Raw genomic sequence first — 20613 nt, 5'->3', positions numbered from 1 at the left:
GGTGTATGGGGGAGTTGCTGTTGTTATTTTAAGATACAAGATACTTTAATTCTTTGCTAGAAGTGGTGGTATATATTTTTGTCCGCCTGCATTTTGGGTTTCCTTCACAGGCTAATTGTACACTATTTCAAAGTCCAATTCTTTTTGTACAACAAAACAACTGTTTGGACATGTATACATATATTGTATTTAACTTATACTTTAACATATGTAACATGTATTGGTCAACCTGCCATCTGGGGGCGGGGGGGGAGGGGAAAAATTAGAACAAAAGGTTTGGCAATTGTCAATGTTGTAAAATTACCCATGCATATATCTGGTAAATAAAAACTATATAAAAAAGAAGTGGTGGTATGTAAGAAATAGAAATAAATAACAAAATAGAGAATTCTTTCAATTTGTTTATTCTGTACTTATACTATTTGGTCTAGCTCTGGGATCCACAATTGAAAAGGAATATGATAATTTAGAGAAAAGATAGATGGATAGATAGATAGATAGATAGATAGATAGATAGATAGATAGATATAGATAGATAGATTATAACTGAAAAATTATAAAATAAGATGAAATTCCTTGAGAAACCATTCTTCATTTTTGTCTTTTTATCCAACTATGAAGCTTTACCTTGAACTCTTTTGTCACAGAACTATAATGTGAATATACTAAGTGATAAATAAATAATGTTCATCAAATGTTTGCTGAGATAAAGGCTAAAAAATATTATTTAACCTAAAGAAAAGGAAAGAATAATTAGAAGACTTTGATAAACTAGGTGAAAAATTTAAAAATTTAGTCAATTATCTAGGCAGATTAGATAACTGCCACTAAACATCTGGATCTTTGGAATATCCAAAAACTCCAACTCAATAGATATCTATTAGCACTTTTCTGCACAAAATACATGTTGATTGGGTAGTTCCTTTTCATTCCCATACTTAATATCCTGTTGGCATATGTGTCTGCCACACTTCCTAGTGTATTACTTTCTATAGATGTTAGCAGCTGTTTTTCATCTCTCTTAAAAAACATAAACAGCTTTCTTCTTTCTCTGTTTTTTTTTTTTTATGCACAGGCAGAAATTAAATTGAGCCATCACTGTCAGAGACTTCCTTTTGTTACCTTTGTAAAGTATGAAAAACTAAGAGAAATCTGAAGAGCCCTATTAAGATCAAATAGAGTCATGGCCAGCAGTCCAGGCTTAAAGTCAAGAAGACCCAAGTCCTACATTCAAAACATTGACTGTATGATGTCTTTGGGCCTCATCAGCTCTCTAAAATTCTAAGTAACAAGTGAATTACCAGTCTGCCTTAATGGAAAGACCTTTCTCAAGAGGAGGGAGTTCCCATACATTTCCAAAATCCCAGAGCCCTCTTGAACTTTACCTACATATTTATTAAAAAAAAAAAAAAAACTTTGCTCCAAAATTCATTAATGTTTATGCTGCATGAATAAATTAATATAGCATCAGTAAATCACTCCGCATCTGATCTGTCAGGGAACCTCGATTCTAATTTTGATTCTGCCATTTGCAATTTGCATGGGCAAAGTCAAGGAGTTTAACCTCTTTGGGCTTAAGTTCCTCATCCATAAAATGAAGGTTTGAATTAAATGGTTTCTAATATTGCTCCCAGCTCTAAATATATTTTAATTTTGAAGAGAAACTCATTGCACTTGTTATTAGAAAGAAAAACTTTGATTTTTCTAATTATAATGTGATATTCTGAGCATGTAAGAAATACATATGTGTGTGTATGTGTGTGTGTATGTATATATGTGTGTATATATATATATATACATATATATATATATATATAGTCATTTTCAAGTGTATCTGACTCTTTGTGAAACCCCCCTTTTGGGGTTTTCTTGGCAGATATACTAAAATGGTTTATCTTTTCCAGTTCATTTTTATAAATTAGGAACTGAGGAAAAGAGGGTTAAGTAACTTGCCCAGGATCACACAGCTAGTAAGTATCTGAGATCAGATTTTAACTCAGTGAGGTGAGTCTTCCTGGCTTCAGGCCTTGTGTCCTAAATTCTGTGCCACCTAATTGTATATACATGTATAACTTTTGCATATTATAAAATATACATATATGTGTATATGTGTATGTGTATGTGTGTAACACACACATACATAAACAGTTATCCCTTTCACATAATGACTTTCTTCATCATAGTTTCAATATATTATGGGTCAGAATAAATTTTGCAGAAGCCACAGAATGCAGATAATAGGTAAAAAGTTTAGAAACTCAGAAATACATAGTATATATAGTATTATATAATATGAACATATTTTATCTTTTAATACTATAATTCCCCATAAAAAAGGAAAAAATTCAGACTTCTCTCTAGTACCAAGGGAAGGCCAAAACATATGTTGATTTTCCAGATCATGAGGGCACTGCACTCCAACCCTTGCAACATAGACAAGATAACTATATGTATGTATGTACTAAGGTATGCATATGTATAAATAACTGTATGTATACATATATTTGTATAATTATGTATGTGCATATATATGTATATATACAGCTGCATGTGCACACATACACACACACATACACACACACACACACACACACACACACAAACTAGATGGTACAGGAGATAGAGCACTGGGACCTGGAGCCAAAAAGATGCATTTTCCTGAGTTCATATTCAGCTTCAGACATTCAGCTGTGTGACTCTGGATAAGTCACTTAACCCTGCTTACCTCAGTTCCTCATCTGTAAAAATGAGCTAAAGAAGTTAAAAAAAAAAAATTATTCCAGTGTCTTTGCCAAGAAAACCCCAAATAGAGTCACAAAGAGTCAGAAACATTGAAACAATGCAACAATAACAATGACTATATTTATAAAAAACACACATATGTATATATATGCATGTGTATACATACATATATATGTGTGTAGAATATGTATATTTCCATATATGTATGTATATACATGTGTGTATGTATGTATGTATGTGTGTGTATATTATATATATATATATATATGTCATGATTACATTCAGGAGAACATTTTCCATCCTTGCAATCAGAATTTTTTTTCAGGTTGTGTGGGGACATTTCCTACAGCCATGGTTTCTATTGAAGAATAATCTAATTTCTCAGTGGAAACTACATGGAAGGAAAGCTAAAAGATGTTTCTGTTTTTTATCAATACCACATCAAGTTGGAGCTAGCATCAGCCTTAATCATAGCCTATTCTTGGTCTATAGTATAATCTAAATATAGCCCCATCGTAACATGTATATTTCATCAACAAGGTCTTTTTTATATTGTTTTGACTTGTTCTATTAGGATCACTATAAAACATTTTAAAAGAGTTTGACTCATATGATTCAAACTAAAAAATATGTTTGTTACAAAGTTTGTTTTTTTCTAAAAATCATATTAGATTAAAATATATATATGTATATATATATGTGTGTGTATATATATATATGCTTTTCTTTACTAGTAAGGAAAGCCTGAGTATAAACATGGCTATCATCAGTAAGTGGAATTAAAATGGACTATTTATACTGTAATTTAAAGTTTTCAGAATGTTTCCCATGCATTATCTCAGGTGAATTAGTAAAGAATCCTACGGTGTAGGCATTATGACACTAATTTTAAGGATGAATAAATTGGGGCTCATAGATGTAGTCCACCGTGCTAGTACGTATCAGAGGAAAGATTCAAAACCAGTGTTGGTGACTCCAAGTCTAGTATTCACCTCAGGACCCAGACTGGAACACTGGATCTGTTACTCTCTATCTGTGTGACTTGCAACAAGTCATTTATTATCTCTGAGCCTTTGTTTTTACACCTAAGTAATGGGATTTGACTAGATGGCCAATAAAATACTGTGAATGAAACTATCTAAGCCTAGACAATTAGATTATAAAATTTCTCTAATGAAGATACTCCCTTCAGTACAATGAAACTGGTAGAGGCAGTCATCATACCAATGAAATGACAGAATTTTTCCTGTTTCAAAGCAAGAATTTTTTTTTTAATTTCCTATATCGGAGACTACTCCTTTGATGGAAGACAAAATTCTGTGTATACTGAGAGTAGATTTTATTCTTGTCTTTGGATCCTGAGAATATTATTTTTAAATATTTGTTGAATTGGTTTGAATTTGATTAGGTCTTTCGAGGGATCTTTAGTGCAGACCAAGTAGAGAAGTACAATTTTTTTTGTCTTCCACCCAAAGGAAAAGTTCACTACAGAAAGGTCAACATCTGTCTCAATTGACAACAGAATGGACATCTTTTATTCTTGTCTTTTTTTTTAATTCAAAGAAAAAAATAATGTTTATAAGTCAGTGTCATCATGTGGTCTCTGTTTTCTCAAGTCAAGTCCACAAACATTTATTAAATACTTATTGGATACCAAATACTGTTCTAAATACTAATGATACAAGGAAAGACAGAGATTTTCCTTCTCTTAGTATAAGGAGCTCACATTATTATGGGGAAGATACCATACAAACAACTCTGTACAAATAAAATAAATGGAGATTAATTGGAGATACATTAATGGAGGGCAAGCATTAGCATTGATAGAGTATCTAGAAGGAAACTTTGTGGAAAGTGAGACTTGAAGCTAAGCTTTAGCAGAGGTTCAAAGGAAGCCAGGGGATCTAGGAGGCAGAGATGAAGAGGAAAAGAACTCCAGGGATGGGGAACAGCCAATAAAAATCCAACCAAAAATTTATTTAAAGGAATTAGAATCAGAAATCAGAATAAAACAAAACTATAAAGGATGTCAGAGGTCATCACATTCTATCCAGAACACAAATGTCTCTAGAACATGCATGTAGCCAGTCAGCTTTTACTTGATGGGAAACTTTCTTGCAAGGCAGTACATTGCAATTTTGGACACTTATCATTAATAAGTATCCAATTCAACAAATATTTATGAAACCCCCATATGCAAGAAACTATTTTGGGCACTGGAGATGCACAAATAAAAAAGGCATACTTTATGCCTTTCCCTCTGCCTCCTTGCTCACAAAGATTTTACAGTCTAATAGTTACATAACATAAATGCAAAAAAAAAAAAATATGAAAGGATATATTTAAAAAGGAGAGATCCACACAAAGTATCCCAAGAAAATTTAAGAAGGGATCACTTTCAGTTGGATGGTTCAGGGCCAAGGCTTCTTAGAGTGGTGGTATAGAAGTTTCAATTTAAAGGAAGAGTTGTTTTCCAGAAGCAAAGAATAGCTTTCCAGAATGAAAAAAAAAAGAGTTCAGAATAATCCTGGGAAATGGCAATAGCTGAGTCATAATTGGTAATTTATGGGACTAAAATGAATCAAAATTTTAAGACACATTTTGTTGAGTAGAGGAAGGAAGACTCCTAGATACCATTGCTCTGGGGAAACCATTATCAAGGGATAAGATGTAGGGCTGATTGGGACCAAGGAAGATATTATCAGTGGTAGAGTTATCTGGAGTAGAGTGGAGGTAACTTCCTAATTATTAAATTCTATTGTTTCTGCATAGCAGAGCTAGATTGTACAGCATCTTAAATTCAAATCTAAGTTACATTTTTCCTTTCAGTCTAAAGTTCTTTCTTTTTTATTATGATAATAATAGCTTTTTATTTTTTCAAAATACATGCAAAGATAGTTTTCAATATTCACCTTAGAAAATTTTGTGTTTCAAATTTTTATCCTTTCCCCCCCCTCCTCTCCTAGAAAGCAAGTAATCCAACATAGGTTAAGTATGTGCAATTCTTCTAAATGTATTCCCATGTTTGTGATGCCTGAGAAAAGTCAAATCCAAAGGGAAAAAATGAGAAAGAAAAAAAAAAACAACAAGCAAATAAGCAATAACTTAGGCTTTTATACATATTCAATCTCTATAGTTTTTCTCTAAATGCACAAATCTTTTGGAATTGCCTTGAATCACCTTCTTGTTAAAAAAAAGTCAAGTTTATCACTATTGATCCTTGCATAATCTTATTGTTTTCTTGGTTCTTCTCACTTCATTTGGCATCAGTTCATGTAAGTTTTTCCAGGCTTTTCTGAAATCAGCCTGCTCATCATTTCTTATAGAACAATAATATTCCATTACCTTCATATATCATAATTTAATTATCCATTCCCCAAGTGATGGGCATCCATTCAATTTCCAGTTCCTTGCCACTATAAACATTTTTTGCACATGTTGATCCTTCCCTCTCTTTATGATCTTTTTGGGATATAGACTCACTAGAGACACTGCTGGATCAAAGAGTATGGACAGTTTTATAGTGTTTTGGCCATAGTTCCAAATTGCTTTTTAGAATGGTTGGATCAGTTCACAGCTCCACTAATAATGTATTAGTCTCCAAGTTTTGTCACATCCCTTCCCACATTTGTCATTATCTTTTCCTGTCATCTTAGCCAATCTGAGACATGTGAAGTGGTACTTCAAAGTTGTCTTAATTTGTATTTCTCTAATCCATAATGATTTAGAACATTTTTAAATATGACTAGAAATGCTTTTAATTTCGTCATTTGAAAATTGTCTGTTCACATATGTCCTTTGACCATCTATCAGTTTGAAATAGCTTGTATTCTTATAAATTTGAGTCAATTCTCTTTATGTTTTAAAAATAGGTTCTTTATCAGAAACACTGGATGTGAAATTTCTTCCAGTTTTCTGTTTCTCTTCTAATTTTGGTTTTGATTGTATGAAAACTCAATTTTTTTCTTTTCTTAACTATAAAAAGGGACTCCAAGTTTCCTTTGAATAAATAAAGGATGGGCCTCTTTTGGCATGTGCTTAAGAACAAAGAGTTATGGGATTTGGAGTTGGGAGGGATCCTCATTATTGGTAAAATGATTTTTAATGTTCCTTCTGGCTTTAAGTCTAAAAGCTTTACCACCTTTGTTTATCACATTGATCTATGAAAAAGGGAAAAAGGAAGAGAGAAAAAAGCCTGATTATGTTACATCTCTGCTGGTTCTCAGAGCATGAGTATTGCCCAAAGGGTCTTGGGGTTTTAAAGAATCCATCTTTCATAAAACTCCATATGCTCTGCATCTCTTTTCTTAGAAGATGAGACCATAGTGACAATGGAAATTGGAAAATGACTCCAAAAGATTAAAGCTGGGCAGAAACTAGAAAAGGTATCATCTTCAACGATGAAATGTCATATGAAGTTCATGTGTAAATACTTCAGTTCCAGTTTGATGTCATTAGGAAGAGAGGAAAGAGCAGAGAAGAGGAGAGGAAAAAGGAGAGAAGAGGAGAGGAAAGGAAAAGAGAGGAGAAAAACAAAGAGGAGACTTGTTTTTCCATAAGAAGATTCATTGATTAGTTAATTATGCTTAGGGAGTTGCCTATGAACAATGAACTTTCCCAACATGTTAACTTTATGTTTTGTCACTGACAGTAGATTAATGATCTCCAAAGCAAAACATTATATGGGAGACCATTTATTTTCCAGCCTAACTGAAACTCCTTAACTACACATCAACTCTGTTGGCATTTTCACTTATAACTACATACTTCTTGTGCTCTTTTGCCCTCATTTGAAACACTTGTTTGTTTCTCTCTATTTATGTTTGTTATCTTCTCAGGGACACATAGCACATTCCTTCAAATTTATAGCAGTCGGGGACAGTGACCCATATCTTAATGCCTTTAGAGGAATTTCTCTTCCTTCCGTCTTTGATAAACAGTCATTCATAATTTGTGGGAAAAGTTAACAGAGATATGAGGAACCTGATGCATCCTTAAATCATACTGTCTGCAGCATCCTGAGAGAGACTCTCTTTGACACATCAAATTACTATTTGAGCCTTGGGTGTCCAGATGGGATCTTATTAATTATGGACAAATGGAATTTAAGTTGGAATGAATATTGATAGGTAGATGGGAAGATGGCAGATCATCGGCATATTCTTTAGAGGGAAATGTTGTTTCTTATAAGCAGGAAATTTGAATAATAGAGCGCAATACTTAGTTTTTCATCTAAATGACGAAAAGGAACTGTAAAAGGCAACTGTTTTGCAGCTACTAGAAGATGACCCTATTAAACATTGAAGGAAGCTGTGTTTTCATTTCAAGTTCATCAGATTGGCAAAGATGGCCAAAAAAATTGTTAGTGGAGTTGTAAAGGGGTCCAGCTATTCAGGAAAACAATTTGGAATTATGCCGTAAATCAGTAGTTCTTAACTTAGACCTCCAAGGGATCCATGGATAGATTTCAAGGAGTCTATGAACAGTGGTGGGAAAAAAAATTACATCTTTATTTTTTTCTAACTCAAATTTAGCCCTTCATCAAAATATTACTTTGAGGAGGGATTGATAAAACTATGCCAAACTCTCAGAGGTATCCATAACACAGAAAAAGTTAAAAACCTCTGCTATAAATTCACTAAGTTTTACATGCCCTTTGACCAAGTGTTATCACAATTGGTCACTTATCCCCTACAGAGTTCAAAGAAGCCGGGGACAATAATGTACACAAAATATGTGTAGTAATATTTTTGTGAGGTAGCAAAAACCCTGTAAACAAAGTGGGTGTCCACTGATTGTGCAATGGTTGGACAAATTATGTTATGTCAATGTAATAGCTTATCATTACGCTCTAGGCACTGGCAAGTATAAAAACTTCAAATAAATTTGTGGAGACTTGCATGATCTGATATTGAATAAATTTGAAAGAATCAAGAAAAAGATGTGAATATAATTGGAGATATTTGCAAAAGACTTTCCTTATTGGTGGAGTAAATGATTATATAACACTTCAGGCCTGAATGAGGGGCAAAGTTGACAAGAACTTGGGAGAAAAGAGATTCTTGTTCTGCTTTCAATAGAGGACCCACATGGTTGCAGGCTCCTATCATGAGATAAATTTAGAGTTACAAAGACACTTAAAATGATCTAGTCCAGCCCTCCTCATTTCACAAATGAGGAAACTAAGGGCCAGAAAGGTTCATTACTTGCCCAACATCAAATAAGTAATACATGGCGGAACAGGATATAAACCCGGAAACTCTTTCTACTGCAGAATCCTTGCTTACTCTACTATCTGATGAGCTAATAGTTTCAGCTACCAAATAGCATTTAGTATATTTTAGCTGACACAGTGGATAAAGCAGAGGAACTAGAGACAAGAATATCAGAGTTTAAATTTGGCTTCAGATACTTACTGTATATGTGACCACATACAAAACACAAGTCTGTCTGCCTCAATGTCCTCATCTCTAAAATGGATACAATAATAGCATCTATCTCACAAAGATATTGTGAAGATCAAATGAGATAATATTTTGAAAATGTTTTGCAAGCCTTGAAACACTATATAAATATTAAACTGGTATTATTTTTGCTAGAAATATTCCCCTAGTGCCCCAAAATATACCAATTTGGTTTGGGAATGGGGAGTGGGAAGAAAAACTTTGGAGGAGGAGAAGAAAAATCAGATCAGTCATTAAGATTGAAAGTACCAGCTAGCCAGGAAGCCACAGGGATGGTGACTTTTGCCAATCTTTGTTCCTTATCTACCCTGGCAGTTGGCCCTGGGTTCATGGCTCTGTGATTGCCTGTATCCTCAAGAGGGAAACAATTCCATCTCCTCCTCAGAATCTTGAAATTCAAAAATTCTATTTTGAGCTCTAAAGTATTCTCCCTAGAACAGGTATGTGGTTGAGGTTAGGAGCATTAAAAAGCATCTAAATTAACGTAAATTAACTAAAAACCAAGAAATGTTTTTCCAAACATAAATGAATGCTAAGCAATTAGCAAATGTAGTCTCAACCATTTTTAGCTATGTGATCCTGGGTACGTTCCTTCATCTATATATCTTAGTATTTTAAATTGGGGGTGATAATAGCATCTATCGTCCAGGATTGTTATGAGGATAAAATGCAGTAGTATTTGTAAAGTACTTTGCAAATCTTAAAGTGCTATATAAGTGCTAGCCATGATTATTATTGCAATAAATGATCAGAGAATGAATGCAACTGGTTGGGTGGCTAGTATTCAAAGCTTATAACCAGGGTGCTCATTAACTATTTAACATTCCACTCCTGCTGAGTACAATATAATTAATGCTAACTTGACTTTTCCTCTCTCCCTCAGTCTACCTCTGTCAATGATTCCTTCTCTCTTGACTAATCTGTGGCAGTGTTTTTGCCATACGGTTTCACCCCACAGCTTGAGATGTTTTTCTCCAAGGATGGGACGCCAGCTACATTCTGAGGTTTCAGAAAGCATCACTGCAAAAGAAAGAAGTCCCAAACAGCAAGCAGCCGCATCTCAAACATAGTCTTGAGTGGACACCATGAGCTTGCAGCTTGCAGCTAATTAGGGAAAAGAATGTTTCTTCCATTTACTCTCAACAACTTACAGAATCATCAGTCTTCAAGGCAAGCAGATAGAGAGAGATACCTGAGGGCTGGACATGATGTTATTACTAAATCCACAGAGTTTGAACTCAATGGCCAATTAAAAGATCATAATCTCCCACCCCAGAAGAAAGAAGGAGGAAGTGGTCAGAAGCAGTCAGAGGATATGCTCTGAGGTAGGAAAAAGCCAATGAGGGAAAAGGAAAACTCCTCCATCACATACTCCCAGAGAAATTCTACAAAAAAAGTTAATAAAAATCTATCTATTTTTGCCATATCAAACCTTTGTTCATTAGCATGAAGACACAGCTTTAACAGGACTTGTCTTCTCAAGATTTTTCTTGAAATAAGCCCTTTAATTGATTCTGGTTCGCAACAGAAAACATAGAAAGCCTGTGAATAGAGAATATGAAACTTGTTGGGGAGAATGCCCAGAATAAATGAAAATAATGTGGAAAGAAAGCATTCATAGGAGAATAATGAAATTAGTGAATTCTTCCCTCATGAGAGTCATTTGAAGTAACTGGATAAGTTTAGCCTGAAGAAGAGAAGACTTGGCAAGGTCAAAAAAGCCATCTTCAAGGATGTGTAGAATTGGCTTTTAGTTTTACCCCTGGTTTGCAGGACAGAAGGATAAAAACAAAAACAGAAAGCCAAATTTGCTAAGAGGTAAATTTAAGGTTAATAGGAAAATTAATTAGTGATCTTAAATTGGAGTGTATGCTATTTCTGAAAGTAGTTCTGAACGAGGATCCTCTTCTTCTCATTGGTGATTTCATCTGTAGGACCCCCATTTTAGGAGGGATGTCAGCCTTTCTTCACCTCACTCACCTAGATTCTCTTCCCAGAATCCTTCTTATCTTCTTCCTTGACATTCCTCTCCCCAGAGGCACTTTCCTTCTTTCTTCTGCCCTATTCCCTTTTCCAATTTTCTTACAATTGTCTTCTCTCATTAGAATGTGAGCACCTTAAGGAAAGATAGTCGGATTTTCCTTGTATTTGTATTATCAGGTCTTAGTATGGTATCTACCACAGAATAAGTGATTAATAAATGCCCTTTCTACCTACCCATTTCCTCATTCTTTCCCATCATTAGGAGGCTTTAGGCAAATTTATGATTAACCATTAATCAGGGACACCATAGTGGGAATTATTTTTCTGGTATATTGCTCTCTTTAGAGATACTTTTTACCCCTAGAATTCTGTGAGTCTCTGAGCTCACTTAGAAAACTTTGCCACTCACCTCTTCTGAATTATTTCACTTAAATGAAGTACTAAAACCTTGAAAATCATTACTTTATTGAAAGGAAATGACACAAAGTCTTTGAAGGATTTAACCATGTTGTTCTTGTAAACTTTGTGGGCTTCTTCTGATTCTAAAATATTTGTTCTAATAATCATCTTTGAAGCACAGAAACCCTTTATAACTGGAAAGATGAGAGATATCTAAATCTAGGATGCTTTGGACAGTTATCAGCTATTCACTCTACATAGGAAAAATACCACATTTCACCCTCAATTAAGACTTGGTGGATAGATTAGATTGGATAGAACTCATGAGATTTCTGTACATTGTTCAGAGTCTTTAAAAAAATTTTTATTAAGAGGAAACACATATTTTGATGGTTAAATATAATGGGAAGAGGGAATGTAAATGTAAACCTCCAAACCAGAAAAATATATATGATTGGAGAAGCTGTGTTCAGTCTTTTTTTTCTTTCTTTTTGAATTTTGACACTCAGAAACACAATCCATGTATTTGGAGTCTGCCCTAACTCATTGATCAAAGAAAATGTTTCATAAATCTGTGTTTATTAACAACATTGTGTTTAAACAAAAACTTTCCCCACATATAAACACCAAAACACTAATCTTTGCTTGGCAGTTTTTGGGTTTATTGTATTCAATATATAGAAAGTCTACCCTCCTTTTCATTTATAAGTCATTCCTTCTCGTTGGTTGCTTTCTATTAAGAATTTGCAGGAGAGAAAAAGAAAATATATGTCCCTATTGGGGCTTTTACAGTTTGCCAGAAGTTAAAATTAATAAACAGAAGTCAAAATTGGGGAAGTCTATTTGACAATAGTCCAAAAGATTTCAGGTTCGTGCTTCAGTGGGCCCATTTTCTTAGAGAATTCAACCTTGTTTTAGCCCCCATCTGACTTCTAGTAAACACTCAGCCCAGTGTAGAACCTTAAATTAAGTAGGTACTCAAGAACTCAGTTCAATTCAATAAGTTTTTGTTAAATATCTACTGTATGTCAAGCATTGTTCCAGTTGAGGGAAGAGGAGAAGAGGTGGAGAATAGAAACATAAGAAAAATATATATAGATATCTATATGTAGATATATAGATATATATATATATATGTGGAGGGAGAGAGAGAGAGACAGAGAGAGACAGAGACAGAGAGGCAAAGGAGGGGAAAGGGAAGGAACTCTTTTGTTGGACATTAAGCACTTAAAAAAAAACAAAAAAACTTTCAAGTCCTGGATTTATTTGAGCCTCATAACCATCCTATGAAATATGGAAGGCAAACATTATTATCCCCATTTTGCAGAAGAGAAGACTCAGGTTCTGAAAATCTGACTCATTCAAAGTCAATTAGCTGAAACCTGATCCAGGAATTTTGACTTTATAATCTATGACTTCATTAGGTTCGGTCCATTTTTATAGCACGGTCTCCTGGAAAGTCTCAAGTTGACTAGAGACATTAAGAAATCCTTCCTATATATAATGTAATGTTTAGGTGCCTAGTTCAGAGCCTTGTATACAGTAAGTATTCTAAAAGTGCTTGCTGATGTAACTGGATATATTAATTGCCTAATGCTAGTATTTTCCCATAGAAGTTAATTATCTCCAATCTAGCCTGTCTGTATCTCGTTTGTACATGGTTTTTGCATATGATTAGAGATGCATTATTACAACACTGTGTGCACATTGATAGGACTACCTTTTTCCTTTCTTTGTATTTTCAATTAATCCAATGCCCGGCATATAGTAGGTATTTTGTAAATAATTGTTAACTGACTGACATCACATTCAATCATATTTCAAATCCTCTGACAGCTAGACATGGAAGTCTTCCAGGTCAACCCTCTTATTTTGGAAATGAGCAAATAGACCTATTTAGTTTGACTTTCTCAAGCTCACAAAGGGAGCAAGTGCCAGGGCCAGGATTCAAACCTAATCCAACTTGTTTCAAATCAATTCATTGAGACCCTAAAATGCATTTACCACTGGGCTGAGGGGGAAGGAATCAAGGGAAGCAGAAAACAGATTCTGTCCTTAAGATATTTATCATCTCATTGGAGAAACAAGGACAAGAAACATGATGTTTGGAAGGACAGAAAATAAAATACATGGATTTTGTTGGACATTAAGCACTTAAAGAAAACAAAAAACCTTTTAAGTCCAGGGTCCTTAACCTTTTATGTGTCATGGTCCTCTTTGACAGTCTGGAGAAGCCTCTTTTTTCACTATAATGTTTTAAAGGCACTAAAAAATATATAAAGCTACAGAAGAAATCAATTTTCATGAAATATCTTTATCAAAATATTTTTTTTAAAAAATAAGTTCATGGACCTCAGGCTAGCAACTGCTGGTTTATATAGAACAGCCTATATACAAGTGCCGGACTATACTTGTTTTATAAATATGTCAAAGTATTTCTCATTTAAATCTTCTTCTAATGTTTCTTCTCAAGCTGGAGGATACCCCAGCTTCTCAAAGGCCATGCCAGGAGATCCTCAGTGTTGGCAGGTCCTACTCAGCTGGAAGGACTTCTGAGCACGGGCTGATCAAGAGACAGAAATTGTCTGCATCCAGGACCAGCCTCACTCAGTTGGGAGAGACTGCTCACCACATTGGTTTCAGGGTGGCTATTGTTTAGGGATAAAGCAACTCTGGGATTGTCTAATTAAATATGTAGAGTTACATGTTCTGCATTGCTGGAGAAAGGCTCTCATTGAGGAAATCACAAGATCCTTAAAATATTCATGTATATTCACTGTCCCCAACTCAATTCAACCAATATTGATTTGAAATAAATTGAAATATGTATGTGCAAAGTGGAAGGAGAATCGATTTCTTATGTGCTAAACAGTGTGGATACAAAGAAAAAGCAAACATCGTTTCTGTCCTCAAAGAGCTTATATTCTAATAGGGGAGAGAAAATATGAAAATGTTACATTTATATATTATATATTCATATATGTGACATGTTATAGACACATTATAGATTTATATAATTATAATATGATGTAATATCATTAAAATATAATATAAATAGTATATACAAGTTTCTACCTATGGAACAGATAAAGAAACTTAGAACAGATAGAGGGTCATCCCCGAAATCAGGAAGGCCTTTGTTTAAGGCCTCTTTCTAACACGTAAAGATTATATGAACATGGTTAAGGATAATCTCTCCTTGTTCTAGGCAGTTCCCCAAACTAGGATGTTAGAGAAAAATTGCCTATGTTTAAGAGTAAAGAGAAATTCCACATTGGGATTTTCTACACTGATAATACTGCAGGTCCAGATCCCACTAACAGCCTGGTGCCCAAGGGGGAAATTTACTATTTTAGATGTTAGAATATCAAGATAAAACTAACACAATCTCTCCTTTTGAGGTCAACCTATTCCATTAGGGAAGATACAATGTGGATGTAATTGAGCAAAATATAATATATAATGGAAGCAAAGTAGAGATCTTGGTCATGTGTTCCAGAACTCATTGAGGAGGGCAAGAATGCTTTGAGATAGGAAATCAGGACCAATCATTTGTCCAGTGTTAGGACTCGTGGAATATAGAATGTAGAATTGGAAGGGGCCAGGCTGAACAAAAGTGGAAAGATACCTTACTCCATCCCAGGAGAGCAAGAGGCACCTTACAAATACCTTTTGCCTGATTTTCATCTTGAAGGGTCTTAGACTATAATAGCATTTGCTGTCATCTTTACAATGAGAAGAAAAGCAAATTCCTCTGAAAAGGTAAGGGCAGCTAGATAGTACAGTGGACATAAAATACTAGATCTGGAGTCAGAAAGAGCTGAATTCAAATCTAGCTTCTGACATTTACTATAACTATGTGACCCTAGGCAGTCATTTAATCCCATTTCTTCAGTTTCTTCATATGTATAATGAGCTGGAGAATGAAATCTCAACCACTCTCGTATCTTTACCAAGAAAATTCTATTTGGGATCATGGAGAGTTCAAAACAACTAAAAAGGCAATTTTTTTCTCGTGCATGTCATAGAGGTCAGTTGAATATGTGATAATTTCTTTATGATTTATTATCAATAAATATTTGATTATGCCTGTGGTTGCATAAAAGTTTCTTGGGAGGAGAGGGGACATGAGTGGAAAAACTTTAAGAAACCCTGGACTAACTATGAGGATCCATTAATATAACACATATAAATTGCTCGGAAAACCTTTAAATACTATTAGATATTATGATCTTGAGTGGAAACCAGAGGATCAGAACAGGCTGAATTCTTAACGGTCAATCAGCTCAGGGCTTATTCATAATAAATCATAAAGAAATTTATTTTAAAACAATTATTTGATATTCATATAATTTTACATTATTGGTATACATGTAATATTAAAGATGAGTCAATGTCATACAAAAATAAATTGAAGGGTCCAGGTATAATGGTCCTGGAAAAGCAGTTATACCAGAATTATAAAGTCTATCCTCAGCTGTTGATACTGGATGAAGAGGAGGCAGCCAGATGGTGTAATGGATAGAGTACTGTCCCTGAGTTAGAAGAATCTGAGTTAAAACTTGACCTCAGGCACAACATTCACTAGCTATGTCATCCTAATTGCAAAAGGAAAAAAAAAAAAGGAAAAAGGAAAAAGAAGGAAAGGAAAGGAAAAAGGGGAAAGGAAAGGAGAGGAGAGGAGAGGAGAGGAGAGGAGAGGAGAGGAGAGGAGAGGAGAGGAGAGGAGAGGAGAGGAGAGGAGAGGAGAGGAGAGGAGAGGAGAGGAGGGGAGGAGAGGGGAAGGGAGGGGAGGAGAGGGGAAGGGAGGGATTAGGTTTATTCCACCTGACCTCAAAGTGCAGAGCTAGTAATAGTTGACAACAGCAGTAAAGAGGAAAATGTGCGTAGTAACAATTAAGAGTAAGCCAAAAAAGGAGAAAGGGCTGTTTCAGAAGCAGGAGAAAATAAATTTTAGTCTCAACAGATATTGGATGACCATTTGTAAGGGACATTGTACGGGGATTATTTTTTTGGAATGTGGTGGACTAGTTGTCCAAAGGAAGTTTCTTCCAATACTTATGGTTCAGTGATTCTGTGACTCAGGCCTCTTTCCAGTCCAACAAATTTCCTCTTTGGATGGGCTTGCTCATACTGATTTGAGACCCAAATGGCACCCCACCCAAGTAAGTTCTCCCAGGGGAGAAAATGTACTCAAGCTTTCTAAATACTTAAATGATGGATTTTCAAAAGGATTCATATTTATCTTGGGAACTATTTCTCTGTTGTTGTTTTTGTTTTTGAAAAAAAGATTCCCTAGTGATTTTGTAACAAACAGCGCAAAGTAAATTAAACAAAGCATTCCTACCAAAGCAGGCAATGAGACAGTGGTTACCTGACAGTGCACAAATGAATTAAGTTCAGATTAGAATGGGGAAAATGTAGCCTGGCAGTCAAAGAGTTATTCTTTTCCCCCAGAAAGAATTCACAAAAAGGAAAGTTCTCTCCTTAAGTTGAAAATTTGTACTCTCTTTTTCTTTACATTTCATTTTTTTACATTAATATTTGCATACATGTTTATTACATATATAATATTATACACATATTTATAGAATTAAACAACCATCTCCAAGCATTTAAAATAACTTTAGGCAGTACAAAATATCTGAGCCAAATATTTCTCAAAAGCAAATCTAGGAACTATATAAATAAAATTATAACAAAACAAAATATTTTATGGAAATAAAATGAGATTTAAATAATTGGAGAAATATTCATTGTACATGTGTAGGAAGGACCAACATATTAAAAATGATAATTTTACCTAAACTAACTTATGTATTCAATGCTATCTCAACTAAATTACAAAAAAAAATTACTGAATTAGATAAAATTTATTTGCAAAAAAATATTTTTAAAAATGAGTGGAAATGTAAAGGAAGAAAATTTAGTGGTACCAGATCTTAAACTATATTGTAAAGAGGCAATTATGAAAACTATCTAGTATTGGCTAATAAATAGAAAATTAGATCAATAGAATAGAGTAGACATACAATTTATAGCAGCAAATAAACATAATAACTTTGTATTTGACAAGTTTTTTGTTAGGAAAATTATTAGAAAAACTAGAAAGCAGGATGGCAGAAAACTGGGATAAATTAATATCTTACATCATTTATCAATATAAGGTCAAAATTGATACATGATCTAGATGAAAAGAGATTTTACAAGAAAATTAGAAGAACATGGAACATATTACTTATCAGACTTATGAATTGGCAAAAAATTATGAATGAGTAAGAGACAGAAAGCAAAGTTAAGTATACAAAGGACAATTTAGATTTAGATTTAAATTTATTTTACAAATAAAACATATATAGCCAAGATCAGAGAGAAAGCAAAAACTTGGGCGGGGGGAGGAATTTATAGAGGAATTTATCTCAGGCAAAGTTCTTATATCAAAAATACATAAAGAACTTGTTCAAATCTGTAAGAATACAAATCATTACCCAAATGACAAATAATCAAGGAATATGACTAGGCTGCTTTTTCCAATGAAGAAATCAAAATAACTTATAGCCATATGGGAAAATGTTCTAAATCATTACTAATTAGAGAAATGCAGGTTAAAACAACTTCAAGATATCATTTTATATTTACCAGATTGATTGAAATAGTTAAAAGGGAAAGTGACAAAAAAAAAATTGAAGAGGATATGGAAAGATTGGGATACTAATTGCTGGTGAAATTATGAAGTGATCCAACCATTTTGGGGAGCAATATAAATTATGCCCCAAGAATTGCTAAAATATTATACTGTCAAAGTAAGTTAACTTATCCACAGCATTCAAAATTTCTCTATTGGCTGCTACCAATGGTTCCACATATGAATGGCACATTGCTGGCAAATTGTGTTTCTTTGTGTTCATTGTCAGGTCAAAATTACTCTAAGTGACAGAGAACTGATCCATTTTTTTATTGCATGTCAGCCTTAGAGGCTACATTGAGTACACAATTATCTTCTAATATAAAGTCATTCACCCTCTTGGATATGAGCGAATATAATAAAGATGACAATACTCCCTAAACTAATCTATTTATTTAGTGCTATACCAATAAGACTTCCAAGAAATTATTTTAATGACTTAGAAAAAATAACAACAAAATTCATATGGAAAAAAAAGGTCGAGAATTTCAAGGGAATTAATGAAAAAAAAAATCAGATGAAGGTAGCCTAGCTGTACCTGATCTAAAGCTATATTATAAAGCAGCAGTCACCAAAATCATTTGGTATTGGCTAAGAAATAGATTAGTTGATCAGTGGAACAGATTAGGTACATAGGACAAAATAGTGTACAACTATAGCAATCTAGTGTTTGACAAACCCAAAGACACCAACTTTTGGGATAAGAATTCATTATTTGAAAAAAACTGTTGGGAAAACTGGAAGTTAGTATGGCAGAAATTATCTATGGACCCACACTTAACACCATATACCAAGATAAGATCAAGAGGGGTCCATGATTTAGGCATAAAGAACAAGATCATAAATAGATTAGAGGAACATAGGATAGTTTACCTCTTAGACTTGTGGAGGAGGAAGGAATTTATGACCAAAGGAGAACTAGAGATCATTATTTATCACAAAATAGAAGATTTTTATTACACCATATTAAAAAGCTTTTGTACAAACAAAACTAATGCAAACAAGATTAGAAGGGAAGTAACAAATTGGGGAAATATTTTTACAGTTAAAGGTCCTGATAAAGGCCTCATTTCCAAAATATATAGAGAATTGACTCTAATTTATAAGAAATCAAACCATTCTCCAATTGATAAATGGTCAAAGGATATGAACAGACAATTTTCAGATGATGAAATTGAAACTATATCCACTCATATGAAAGAGTGTTCCAAATCACTACTGATCAGAGAAATTCAAATTAAGACAACTCTGAGATATCACTACACACCTGTCAGATTGGCTAAGATGACAGGAAATAATAATGATGAATGTTGGAGGGGATGGGGGAAAACTGGGACACTGTTGCATTGTTGGTGGAGTTGTAAAAGCCATTCTGGATTTAGGACTATGCCCAAAAAGTTATCAAACTGTGCGTACTCTTTGATCCAGCAGTGCTACTACTGGGCTTATATCCCAAAGAAATACTAAAGAAGAGAAAGGGACCTGTATGTGCCAAAAGGTTTATGGCAGTTCTTTTTGTAGTGGCTAGAAACTGGAAGATGAATGGATGTCCATCAATTGGAGAATGGTTGGGTAAATTATGGTATATGAATGTTATGGGATATTATTGTTCTGTAAGAAATGACCAGCAGGAGGAATACAGAGAGGCTTGGAGAGGCTTACATGAACTGATGCTGAGTGAAATGAGCAGAACCAGGAGATCACTATACACTTCAACAACGACATTATATAAAGACATATTCTGATTGAAGTAGATATCTTCAATGTAAAGAAGATCCAATGCAGTTACAGTTGATCAATGATGGACAGAAACAGCTACATCCAGAGAAGGAACACTGGGAAATGAGTGTAAACTGTTTGCACTACTGTCTTTCTACCCAGATTACTTATACCTTCGGAATCCAATTCTTACCGAGCAACAAGAAATTTGGATTTACACACATATATTGTATCTAGGATATACTGTAACACATTTAATATGTATGGGATTGCCTGTCATCTAGGGGAGGGAGTAGAGGGAGGGAGGGGAAATTTGGAAAAGTAAATACAAGGGATAATCTTGTAAAAAAAATTACCCATGCATATGTACTGTCAAAAAAATTATAATTATAAAATTAATTAAAAAAAAAAGAAAGTCATTCACCAACTCTCCCTTCATTTTAGTCTTGGCATGTAGCCTTTGCTAGTTAAATAATTTATCATCAGTGCAGTGGGAGATACCGTTTTCATTCTCATTAAAGGAGTCTGACAATATCACTGAAAAGCATCACGCTAAAAAGTATGGGATAAGAGCTGGCAAGGCTGCTCTCTCTATTCCAGATATCAGAGCTATGATGTGTA

The sequence above is a fragment of the Sminthopsis crassicaudata genome, chromosome 6 (genome assembly GCF_048593235.1).
Source record: "Sminthopsis crassicaudata isolate SCR6 chromosome 6, ASM4859323v1, whole genome shotgun sequence".
In the NCBI taxonomy this organism is placed as follows: Eukaryota; Metazoa; Chordata; class Mammalia; order Dasyuromorphia; family Dasyuridae; genus Sminthopsis; species Sminthopsis crassicaudata.
This window is presented reverse-complemented; position numbering follows the sequence as displayed.